This window comes from Lagopus muta, chromosome 11 (assembly GCF_023343835.1).
Source record: "Lagopus muta isolate bLagMut1 chromosome 11, bLagMut1 primary, whole genome shotgun sequence".
Lineage (NCBI taxonomy): Eukaryota > Metazoa > Chordata > Aves > Galliformes > Phasianidae > Lagopus > Lagopus muta.
This window is the reverse complement of record NC_064443.1, coordinates 1248575-1261808: the sequence shown is the minus strand read 5'-3', so window position 1 is coordinate 1261808 and position 13234 is coordinate 1248575. Positions and strand designations below refer to the sequence as shown.

The window sequence follows — 13234 nt, the reverse complement described above, 5'->3', positions numbered from 1 at the left end:
CGAAGAGGACGCGCCTTCCGCTCACGGCGAGGTACGGCTGTGTCTGTAGGCGGACCTGCACCAGGTTCTCCGGGCAGTGGGGAGCGAGCAGGGAGAAGAGCCCGGACAGCGGAGGGCTCCCTGTGCCGCGATGTGCGGTCCCGCTTTTCCTCCTCGTTCTCCCCCTCGACCCGGTGCCGTCCGACTCCGCTCTCCGCATTTGTTGCAGCTCCCATCCCGCCGACTCCGGCGGCGATGCCCGAAAAAGAACCGGGTTGCAGAGCAGAGCCCAGTCCGCCGCAACGACCGGCCAACGCCGCCCCGCAGGCGGTGACAGGTGGCGGCTCCCGGCGCCCCTCCTGCTGCCGCCCCGCACCGCCCGCATCGCGCCCGTCAGCGCGGTGCTCTCGCCGTGCCACCCGCGGCCCCCAACCTCGCGCCGTGCCCGCCGCCGCCACGTGCCGTCCTTCCGCGCCGGTGCCCGCCCCGTGCTGCCCCGCCTGCCCTTTCCGGCCCTGGCAGTGCCGGTGCTGGCGGTGCCGGTGCCGGTGCTGGCGGCGGCCCCCGGCTTCCCCGCGCTGCCCAGCCTGCGGAATGCGGGCCGGCAGCCCAGAGGGGGCTGTGTGAGGGACGGGGGGAGAGCAGCCCAGGGGGCATCGGGGGCCGATAGAAGCAGATGAGGAATTAGAGGATGTGGAGATAGTCGTTGTAGAGATAGTAGGTAGCAAGATAGTTGGCGGTGACGTAGATAGTTGATAGCAAGGTAGTTGATAGCAAAATAGATAGCTGATGGTAATACAGGTAGTGAAAAGATAGCAGATAGCAAGATGGGTCTTGAATAGAGAGGTGGGTTGTGGATAGCGAGGTACTTTGTGGCAAGCAAGAGTTACTAGTGGTGTAGGTAGATCATAGGCAGACAGCTGATAGGGAGATAGTGGATAGAAGGACAGGTGACTGCAAGATAGTTAATTTATAGACTGCGATACAGACAGTTAGTAAAAAAAAAAAAAAAAAAAAAAAAAAAAAAATCGCCATTTCAGACAAGCCACTGAGTCCTGGGACACCACTCTCATCTCCAGTGCAATGAAGATCAACACCTGATGCTGTTCCAGCGCCGGCAGAAGAGCAGCAGCTCTGCAAAGACCCGTCCTGCCAGCAGAGCATCGCAGAGAAGAAGCCGAGCCTTCTGCTCACAGGAAGGCACTTGTGCTGCAGCCGCCTCCCCGGCAGCCCCGCACCGCCCTGCCTGCAGCTGCGGCCCCGACAGGGCAGCTGCGGGTGCTGGGCCGGCAGCCCAGTGCGGGCTGTGCGAGGGGACGGCGTAGCTGGGGCGCTGCGGGCTGAGGGTTGTGGATAGCAAAAGAGCGTGGTGTTTTTTGTTTTTTTTTTTGGTGGTGGTGGTGAGTGGGAGGGGTTTTAATGCTGAAATATCACTCGAGCTTCACAGCAGTCAGTGTGACTCGCAAACTGTTAATCACTTCTAGCTGAACCAGAGCACAGCACTGCGCTGTGTTTCTCCCCGTGCTTTTGTCACTTGCAACTTGTGCAGTGTGGAGCTCGGGTTTTGACAGACGCAGAGGAAGTCAGAGCAGTTTTGCCTTTAAACAGGTCCTGCCCAAGCTTACACACCAAAAGGCTGCACAGCAACGTTTGTCTGTAGCAATTTGATGTTGGAGAGTTACAGAATTATTTGTAAGGTTTGCCACATACTGCAGAAATAAGTCAGAGCAGAAGGATAAGCTGCATATTCAACAACCCATTCGTTACATTTGACTAATTAGAACATAAAGCCATTTAAGCAGTCAGCAGAATTTGAGTCACGGAGCATAAGTGCATTTACTTCAGCAGAACAAAATACAACTCCTAGCTCTTGGTTGCCCTTTTGAGGATGTTAACAAAGAAAATAAACAAAGAACAAACCACAGCATTCCTTGTTGAAGAAGCAGATCCCAACCACCACCTTCCCATTGGCTCTCTGTGAGCTGCTGTTGCTGCACTTGGAGGGAATCCCAATGCACCCCGATAGACAGCAGGGAAGAAAACCAACAGGTGTCCCTTCAGCACAGTGTGTGAACCATCAGCTTTTCCCCACTGAAGGACACCGCTGGCAGGAAGTCAATGACTGTGGGTGTCTTCTTCTGCCACTCACCAGGCACACAGCTCAGCTGAGTTCACAGGTGTCATCTTCCATTGGATTTATAGAGGGAGGTGTTCCCTGCTGTGGCCCTCTGAAACTGGTGGTGTTGGACTTCAGAGGACCAGAGGAGGGCAAACGATGACTTGGCTGCAGCTCCGGTGCACGGCTTTGTACTGTGCAGCCACTGCATCTCAGAAGATGCTCATTTTGTGATGGCACTGTGCCTAAAACCCTTGTTCTGGGCCAGGGCTGTATTCAAGGCACAATGGCACAGCCAAAAACTCTCAGAAAATACTCGGAGTAGCATGACCAGTGCTACAGTAGGCATTTCTGCAGTCACGTAGTGCAGGTAATTCCAGGACGGCACACTGGTAGAGACAAGACAGACAAGTGACCCAAAACAAGCCGTGAACAAATGCATCCTCCCACAACGCTTCTGTTTGCTGCAGGGAGCTCATGGCTGGATAGGTGGAAATCACTGCCCCATATATGTAGAGAAGGCTGTAAAGAAAGCTTAAGCTCATCCAGACCACTGCTGAGGGTTCTGTGTGGTGGGAAGATGCTCCCCAAGCTGCAGGAAACAATCAAATAACCCAAAGGAAGCACAGGTGTGGCTGATTTAACGTGTCCCCATTTGCAGTCTCTAAATACCTCTGTGGTAAGCTCTGAAGATCTCAGTTTACCTGCCACGAGGAAACAGAGACAGCAAGCTAGCAGACAAGTAGAGTGGATTTAACAGCACCGCCATTCATCGCCTCTCCTTCAGCTGCGCCGCTTACAGCACGGAAACAATCCTGCAGCCATAAGAGGAAACCCGTCCTGCCGGGAGTTATGAGTCTAGGAAGGATCTCATCGGTGTTGCTGTGTGCTTCAGTGCTGAACCATTGCGTGCAGCAGGTGGGAAGCATCACACGAGGCCGTGGGGCGTCTGCAGCGCGGTAATAAAGGAGGCCGAGCCCAGAGCGGCGCCTGGAGAACGCAGTGGGCACCATGGCATGGGGAGAGCATCAGAGCTTCAGAGCAAGTGTCTCTGGATTTCTTAACTGCAAAGCATGTTCTGGAGGGCGTGGATTTAACTCTCTCATTGCCTCATCCTGTTGCAAAGAGGTGAAAGAGGAAACTTATTTGACTACTAAATGAATAACACTTTATTTTCTATTGTTCTCTGACCCAGTAATTAACCAAAAAGCTTCCCTGGCCAACCAAACCAAAAGATTTTCTTACGACAGCCTGGATTTCACATGTACAGAAAGGGAAAAGGACCACAGCATTTACTGTAGAAGTTGCCATAAAAGGAATTCCAGAATTAAAAACACAGTGGCCATCATCCCTTCACACAGCACAGCAGCAACACAACATCCTAGTAACTGTACCTCTAGGGTCAATTTCTGATTCACATCTGGCACTGTTTTGACAAACGAGGCTGGGGATTGTGTTCCTGTGCAATTCAATCACCTCTGCTCAAACATCTGTGCCCCAGCTGACCCATTTACACACATGAATGAGAGCTTCCTTTAAGAACACTCATCCTGTAGTTTATACTTGTGCTCCTCCTATAAGACTAACACAACTAAGAGTTACTAAGGCAAGAGTTCCACCTTCTCATACCAGCAATAATCACCTTTGAACATTCTGTTCCTCACAGCCCATATTTTTTTTTAGAATCACAGAATGGTTTGTGTTGGAAGGGACTTCAAGGATCACTAATCTCCAACCCCCTGCCATGCAGGGCCACCAACCTCCCCATTTCATACCAGCCCAGGCTGCCCAGGGCCCCATCCAGCCTGGCCTTGAACACCTCCAGGGGTGGACGGGGCATCCACAGCCTCTCTGGGCAGCTGTTCCAGCACCTCACCACTCTCATAGGAAAGAACTTCCCCTTGACACCCAGCCCAAATCTTCCCTCCTCCAACTTAAAACCATTTTGCTGTTGCTTAATGTAAATTCACTGTCTGTGTGAACTCAGATGACAAAATGAGCAGAGCTGTAGCTTATTCCAAGGTGAGAGGAAAGCTAATCTCACCATATGTGCTAACATGGCCTATGGCGTGTTCACAGCCATCATCGCCTTTGGCTTCAAGAAAAGCTGCTGTCTGCTTCTTACGCCACGTTTGTTGAAGGTGGGTTCTGCCTTGGCGCAGCATCCAAAACCATCCCAAGATCCATAATGGGGTTTGCTACAGAGTGCTGTCTCACATTCCTCTCACCAAGGCTTACGCAGCATTTTGCTGTTTCGTATTACAAGAACTGTGATTGCTTCTGCAGCCAATTACCTGTGTTAAAAAAGAGCAGTAGGGGCAGAAATGCATCACTTGATGCTATAAACACATTTTAATTAGGTTTTCAGGTCTCAGAATTGAGGAGAATATCAGCTTTCCCTGCAAGCTGTAAGTGCCACTATGAACAAGCAACTTTTTTTTTTTTTTTTTTTTTTTTTTTGCATAAGGAATGCATGCAATTTTTTTCTTTTTGTGGAGCTGAATTGCATATATAAGCTCACATAAGGCAATCTGAATGTATGAGTTTGGTCCTGCAGAGTACTGCATACATATTCACTATGCCAACTGGTAGCACAATTTGGCTGACAAAGGCCATTCAACAGATGGCTTACCCTGCTATGCTTAGATCAAAAGTGCCCTGTGCAACAAGCCCTCCGCTACCACGTATTTGTGTCTACATGCCTGCATTCTGGTAAGAGAAGCCAAGAGATGAAAGTAACGAACCAAAATCTGTGGTTTAATTGTGTTTGATAAATGTACCCCTGCTACTGTAAGTGCAGTCAGGAAGAAGGGAGGGCTCACAGTAACTCAAGACAAGAGACAGGATGGTCTCAAACACAAAAGCCAGCTGACCAGACAAAGGTCTTGCCAAAATCTAAACTAAACCATGCAGGTAGGCTAAGGCAGGAGCAAGCGTAACCTAAAGCAACCTACAGTAACCAAATGGCTTGTAAAGGCCCAAATCCATATGTAATTACATGCCTAGAACAAAGGAGGAGATGTAAGCGGTATCACAGCACAGTACACAATCCCTTCCCTGTGCCATACATAAATGAGGGAATGCCAAATGGAGCATGCGAAAATGGAAGGAATGACACAGGGCATACGTAACAGGAAAGCCTTCTGGCTCAGTAAAACAGTGCTATAAACATCAGACAGGGACGATGCAAAGGTGTGAGGGCTCTGCAAATGACTGCCTAGCACCCAACAACCTCCAGCCCATGTGCAGACTGACTGCATGGACCCAGCCCCAGCTGCTAGGACAGCAGCACACAACCTGTGGTTGAACAGCAGTCTGCAAGGTTAAAGCATGCAGACTACCACAGTTCCAAAGGATAAAAACCTCTCCCAGGATATTTATAAACTTGAGGGGCTGGGAGGGGTGGTATTTCCACTCATTTTGACAGTGTAAGAACATGAATGTAGGCTATAAACTTGTCCTAGAATGAATTCCCCAAGTCTGCTGTTACAAAGCGATCATAACAAGGAGTTTCAGCTACCAGATTCTTCCATTTTTCCTTAAGCTGACAATTTAAAGAAGTTGAGAGATTCACAAAGAATAGCTATGATTCTGCAACATCGTTGTTTCCAATGCAAAAACACAGAAGTTACTCCAGCGCTTCCCAGAGACAAGATGGGATGCACCCAAAATCATCATTAGCACACATTCTAAGAAAAAAGCTAATCACAAAAGTTTTTTTGTTGCTGTTGTTTGTTGTTAGTTTTGTCTCCCCAAATCAGATGTCATTCTAAGGATACATCAGGTGACAGCGATGGTGCAGAACAATTTGCTCTGGGCAGACCATCAGCCTCTGCCAGCACAGGCTGGGCTGTGCCCTCAGCTCCTGTGAGCAGCCCCAGGCAGCAGCTGCTGGGGGACACCTCTGAGAGCTGGGCTGGCGCTGCCAGCTCCAAATGCCTGAGCACTTGGACATGAAGCAGAGGCGTCACCAGGAGCACAGCAAGAGCCAGCACACTTACAGCAATTCTACCCGGTGCTTGACACTCCAGCTATCTGAGAGATGGGGGCTGAGATCAACATTGCACCTCCAACCTCCACTGGATAGAACACAACCCTCTATTTAGCTTCTTCAGCAGAGCTACGAGGGCCAGAACATCTCTGCAACAGCACATCTCCTCCTGCACATCCAAGTGGGGAAAGCTGTGTCTTTCAATGCAGTGCAGCTGTCACACGCGTGGTTTAAAGGCATCACCAGAGAAACAGCCAGATGCTGACAGGAGCAGAGGACTAAGGAAGCAAACAGCCAAGTAATTGCATCTTTTGTCAATGCCATTTTACTCCTCACAGGAGTGCTGTGGGTGATAATTGACATTGTCGTGAAGTAAAACAGCAGCTGCCTCTGGGCACCGTGGAACATGTGCTGCTTTGAGACACCCTGACCTGAGAGAGTGAACACAACCACCTCACAGCAGTGAGGTCATGCATTAGCCAGCAACTGCAGCACGAGGCCCTGCTCACCCTGCAGGGCATGGCACAGGACTTCTTTGCAAACAACTGGTTTTAAAGTCACGAGCTGTATCTAGCAGCAGCCAAGAGCAGGGCAGCAGATGAGTGCTCAGGCACCCTGGTTTTCTCCCAGCTCTATACCTTGCAAGATGTGGGGAACTACATTAACTCCAGCCAGGGGTGCTCTGGGTGCATGCCTCAACACTGGCATCGCTGCTACTGAGCATCCAAAACTCCTCCAGGAATACGAGGGAGACGACATCTGCACACCCCTGCAGCCTGCCCAGCATCACCATGGATTTAAATCTCCTTAACTATTATTAATGCCTATAAGACTGTAATAGGATGATAATAGCAGCATAGCAAAGTTCTTGGCTACAGCAAGTGAAAACAAGCCCAAATGCAGCAGCCACAGATACAGAAATGAAGGGAAAAAAGCTGCTTACCTTTGGAAGGCCTCAAATAAGCAGAAACCTCCAGTAAGAGATACCCTCACCTCCACTGCCAACCCTTAAATGAGGGTTGGGAAGGGGTGCATCCTGCCTCCACCCCTTCATCACTCAGCATTGCTTGCACCTGAGCTCCCCTGGGTTGGTCCTGCCTTCCCACCAGGTGCTCCATCACTGTTTCAGGCTGTGACTGAGCATTGCCACTACAATGCCCCTAATGAATTCATTAAGTTAGCCATATAAGATAAAATGAAGAGCTCTGAAAGTCATAATGTCTGAAGGAGTAAAAGCAGAATAGCTCGTGCTGCTGTGCATGCAGGGCCATAGAAGCTGCTTCTGACATCAGCCTCCTTCGTGTACTCAGAAGGCAAGCAGAAGCAGAGGAAAAGGTCCATATGGAACAAACACTTGGTATTTTAAAAGTCATTCCTAAAGCAAAAGTGCACAATAGGAAACCACTGCCAGTTACAAATACTGCAAGTGAAAAGAGATGTGTTGGAGGTGTGAGTTGTGCAGCTCGTCCCACTGATGCCCTGTGTACATTTCACATGGTGTCTGAGCGTTCAAGTGCCTGTCAGGAGGGCACTTCTGAAAAGCAAGTGCCAGCCCTGCGTGCTCGGGTATCTCCGAATGTACGCTGTGCTTCTTGGGCTCATGCAAAGGTGGAAAGTAACCCAGCTGTCTGCCTGCAATACTCACTGTCTGGCAAGGAAGCATTTGTCATTACTCTCTTTATTGGATATCAAGACAATTACTATACATGATAAAGGATTTCCCACCATCCTTGAGGATAAGAAGGATGGCACAGAGAAAGCTCTGTGTTCTTTCCACGTTCCCAGAACAAGCCTTGTCTGCACAGAGGGACTTTCCTGCAGCCCCAGTGCAGCAGCCCCAGCAGCAGCGCTGCTCCACGCCTCAAAGGAAAGCTCACTTCCAGAGGAAACTGCCTTCAGGTATTAATCCAACTCTCTTCTGAGGCTTCCCATCATTTCTAGCTGTTGTGATTACTCTTGAGATAAAATCAGTCAATGTGTGAAATGTAACGAGAAAAACTTCTATTACACAACAGTATTGAACCGTCAGATACTTTCTGAGTGTTGCCAAGCTGTTTGAGATGTGAGGAAATGGCCCCGAGGGGAAAAGGTCATCAGATTACTAATGCATGATGCTATCCAGCTGCCTTCCAAACCTGCAGGCAGTTTCTGCAGAAGGTACTTCACAACAATCATTCAAATGCCTTCTGCCCAGCAGTGAAAAGTCCATCAATGGCATCTGGAAGGTTTAAGGAGAGTGGAAGAATTGTTGCCATGGCCATTTCTGCACACTGCAGCCCAGCAAAAACAATCAGATATGTCAGACAGAAGATGACAATGAGACAGCCTGCAAGAAATGATGGGGAAGGCATCTTCCAGCTCACCTGCTTAATCGAGACGCTCACCTGCATCTTTGTGAAGTGCCAGCAGGTGTGAGCCAGCAACACGTCTGCACAGGGACTGCTGCAGAGACACACGGCTGTATTAGAAATCGGGATTTATAGTGGGAGCTCTGAGCAACCTCAACAGGTGACATTCTACCCAGGTACAGAGTTGCAAAGTCTGAGCACTGTAATCACAGTTACAAGCACAAAGAAAATAGTAACCTGCGTGCAGATGTGAGCTACACCAAATTACACACAGCGCAGATTCCCACAGCCAGCAGCCAGATATAACAGCAGTCATGGTGCCATTCCTCCTGACTGAAGCAGTCTGTGCCTCCTGGTCAGTTCAGCCCTGACATCCCTATCCTGCTCCATTGCCTGGCAGATTTATCAGAAAGGACAGCATGTGAACGTGATGTGAGCAACGTCCTGCAGGGTGGTTTAGTGTGGCAAAGGCATGGCAAGCTGCAGAGTGTGCTGTAAGATTTGTGGCAAAATAAAACCTATTAATGTAGCAGCTGGCATGTTGTTTGTCATCGTCCTTTAGTGCCTAGGAACAAAATCGCCCTCTGCTTGGCAAGTGCTCCATGTGATTTCATTAGTGCGTCTCTGGCTGTCAGTCCTGTTGTTCTTTGTGGGAATGCACCGTGAAACTGAGTGCATGTTATAACCCACAACACATCTGCAGCACTTTCACCAGTGCGCAGCATAAGATACCTGCACCAACACTGATCCACACACCTGTATGCAGCAGGATGCAGCAGGAGCATTTCTAGCCTGTTTTAGCAATAAAAAGCCTGAAGGGAGAGGGAATCTCTGATATGGCAAGAAAATCTGCAGCAGAAAGGCCCTATTTCAGACAGCTGGAAAATGGAACCAATTTTCCTGGATAGCGGCCCTGAGTTCAGTAGGAACAAAGAATAATGTTTCAGAAAGAAGCAGTGGGAAGCAGCAGCCTTGAGAGCATGAGCAACGCCATGGGTGTGCTGAAAAGCAAACTGATGTGGGTTTGTATTGTTGTGAATGAATAGATTCACTTGTACAAGAAACCCACCTCACACTGCGCTCTGGAACACAACGGGATGTTGGTTCTGATGCAGGTCGGATATTAGGAAATACTTCTTCTCCAGGAGATGGTCAGGCATTGGAACAGGCTGTGCAGGGACTGGCCCTGCAGGTGTCCAAGAAACGTTTAGGTGTTGTATTGAGGGATATGGCTTAGTGGGAAATACTGGTGGTAGATGATTGGTCTTTTCCAACCTTGGTGATTCTATGATTCCCCTAAAATTATCAGATTTTGGTTTCACATTAGCAAAATGGTTTTAAGTATTCACACCTTGAAGTCACTCTCTTCTTCTCTGTGCTAGACTTGATAGAGTTCTTCCCACTGATTGACACAGAAAATGAGTAACTCCATCTATTCATTTCATTCATATTCATATCTTTTCATTTCCTGAAGTGAAAACAAAGCATTCCAGCTAAACTTCAGTGATATGACACTGATCTGCTGCAGTTATTGCTACAAAGTGCAAGGCTGGTGGAAAGAGATTCAGGCATAAAATATTTCAAAATCAAGTAAAAGCAGCCATACTTTGCAATGCTGGAGGAACCACATTTGGAAAGACAAAAGGTACAACCAGGAAACTAAAATGGAAAGAGGAGGGAGCAATCTTTTTGAGATTCAAGCAACAGCAACGCACTGAGCATGGGCCAGAATTCTGCACTACACACAGAGCAACCCCATCTCTGCTTCCTCGCTCAGGGGTCTCTGAGGTTTTCACCACCTGGAACCCCTGGCACAGCTGCATCCAGACTCTGCCCTTCAGGAATGGCTCAGTGACACACACCCAGAGTGGTAGATACTCTTCTGTTTTGTTGTTGTGTTTTTTTTCTTCCAGTTTTTGCTATTTAAAAAAAAAGTCAATATCGGAAGGACTCTTGGATTAATGGCGGAATTGATCTTAGCGACCCTCCCACACGAGTCTCATTGATCAGCTCTGTTAATAAGCCCTACTGGCGCCTTACAGAATCATCACCAGAACAAGAGGAGAGGAATTGTGAGCCCTGACATCCTTAATAAGGCCTCCATTATTCTGAGCCATGTGTGCTGCACTGGACTGGCAGTGGGATGGGTGCCTTGGGAACTCACACAGCTTACCGAGATCTCTGAAGAAAAAGAAGCCAGCAGCTCAGGCAAATCCACCTCTTACCAACAAGACCTAAGAGGATCCTCCAGCAGCTGTACGGCCCTGCTCTGCTAAGAAATTTCAGTGAGGCGTTTTAGGCAAAACAAGTTTGAGGTGGAAAGGCAAGCAGGATGGTTTTATTCACCTCCACGCTCAAGGAACTCCAGCAGAAAAAGTGCTGATATTGGGTACCACTGCACAGCTCTCCATTTTTGTTAACATGAGGAATTTAAATTGTGAGCGTAGGGCTGCTACCGCAATGAGCTCGTGGCCATTACACTGCCACCAGCATCAAAGCTCGTGCCATCACCTGCCTGCCATCTTCAGAAATGCACGGAGTATTATGTCATATGTCAGACTTCTCTGCTGTGCCAGATCCTCACAACCAAACCTCACACAGTATGATAAGGTAACTACTTGCCAAGGTAACTACTCTTCCAGAGGGATACGATATCCAGCTATGGTCTCTGTGCACTCTCACCTCACAGGCAATCTGCCCCAGGTAACTGAGGCACCCATAGACCTGAAGGGTCTCCATGCTTTTGTACCCTCATCTAAAACGTACCTGCCTGGTGGTTGCTCAGGGATGGGGCTGCTCTGCATGGAGTTAGGAACTCTGGATCACCTCAGCATCACATTGCTCCAGCCTGCAGAATGGAAACACGAGTTCTTGGGAGAGGCCAGTAAGATTGTCTTTAGGATGTTTTCAGAATCTGAAGCTCAATCTAAGTTCCTAACAGAATTTTTGAGTTATAATGAAACTGAAGCTGCTAGAGCTGTATTAAAAACATGTTAACCATTGTATTTCCTGAGAATAATACAGAATAGAATGTGAGATTATCTAGGTGACTGTGGAGCAGTGTCCTTCAAGCACTGTCAGTAATAATCTTCCAAAGGCAATAGGCAAAGCAGTAAATACAAGGGACGTAACAGTCTGACAGCCTCCAAGACCCATTCAGGGCATCCTCCTTTCTTTGATGCTGCCCTCCTCCCCGGAAGAATGGTGCTTCGGTTCTACTGATGGAGGCAAAGGCACCTCCATTAGCTTTCACCCAAAGGCACTGCAGCCAAGCAAAGAGGCTGAGCTGCAGCTCCTTCGTGTGGATGCAACTTCAGAACACACACATAAGTAAAAGCTGCAAACAGTTACATGCATAATCCATAGGTTGTATTTCAATCCAAATCTTCAGATTTTTAATTGTCCCCATGTATTGATGGGGATGCAAATGCAGACCTCAGGTACATGAATGTTTTCACAACAGGCACAAGGTTTATCCACTGAAATTAAGCTGCACTTGGGCTCTAAATTGCATAATGTCATTTGCTTGAAAGGGAGGTGACAGAACTGCTCTTGCACAGAGACTAGTAATGTGATTTTACACATTACTACAGGAAACCCACTTTAAGAGTCTGCCTTTGATCAACAGACTTCTCACCTACAATTTTGTGCAGGAAAGATTCAAGTTAAATTAATACAGGCTGTTCTATACTGAGTGAGATACACAGAGCTGGAATGGGAAACTTTCCAAGGCTCAGCAACTTGTATGTGTACCCTTGTGCTTCCTTAACTATCAAAGTATTGGCTATTCATTTTCTATTCTCCTTGCCTTACGTTCCCACGTAGCAACAACCCAACACTAGAGTTTCACTGATACAATCCTTAGTACACAAATCCCCCTTCCTTGGAAGGACACTACTGAAGTGATTTTGGTGCGTTTGAACTGCTGCGTCCTTACAGGGGAAATGAAATAGGAAAAATAAGCCAAAAAAAAGTAAAATTCAAAGCAATCAAATGACACCAGGGAAAAACAACAACAACAACAAAAAAACCCAACCCTTTATATCCCAGCAGAAAACTAGGGAAGTTGATATACTATCCTATACTATACTTACTATGATTCAGAAGTCTCAGTGGAGCTTATGAGTGCTTCCTTGAGATCCATGAGGTTAATGAATGTTGATGGACATATTCCATGTTCTTATAAGTGAAAACTGAGCCAGTATCATCACCCAGGGGGAAATTCAGCTTCAACACTTGGTGCTGGAGAAGAGATCCCCCAACACAGAAACTCTTGCAGACCTTCAGCATTGGCTGCTAATGCAGCTCTTCTACCCACGAGCAACACTCAAGGCTGCTGTCAGCACTTTGCCCAGCACAGCCCCCATCCCTCATTCACTGCTTTTACAAATCTTCAAAGGTTCCATAGCCCAGCCTCAGTCTGTAGCCCAAGAAACAACGTGGTGGAACAAGTCTAAAGAACCCCTAAAGCTGATTTAATAGCATGAGCCAGATCTTCGTTCTGTGTGGCAGGAGGAGTTACGTGACACAGCAGCTGTGATCCTGAAGAAAACCTTATTATTTAAAAATTAGCAATTATTAAGCCAGTCAAGAACGAAAAGCACTGCCATGACAAGGTGATGCCACACCGAGTGTCAGCCCCAAACGCTTAGAATGCTTCTACAGTTTGTACAGTTTGTCTCTTATTCAGAGACTAACTCAGCATGTCTGCAAAGTGCAAGTAACGATGAGATAATCCAAACTAAAAGCACATGTGTGTAATAAATACCAGAAGGGCACACGTTGTTCTATATACTAATC

General features: G+C 47.9%; 1 protein-coding gene across 2 annotated transcripts in view; it reads right to left on the bottom strand.

Annotated features, from left to right (window-relative positions):
- Positions 1-1224: 1224 nt before the first annotated feature.
- The window catches only part of RFT1 (RFT1 homolog), an 80042-nt gene continuing 68032 nt past the window's right edge, over positions 1225-13234 (bottom strand). Inside the window, exons 17-18 of one of the 2 annotated variants that reach the window (XR_007379320.1) lie at positions 11201-11282; positions 1225-3210 (exon numbers count right to left, since the gene is read on the bottom strand). The gene's annotated coding sequence lies outside the window, so the exon portion shown is untranslated. The remainder of the gene's footprint in view (positions 3211-11200; positions 11283-13234) is intronic. The other variant, XR_007379319.1, reaches the window with a different exon arrangement.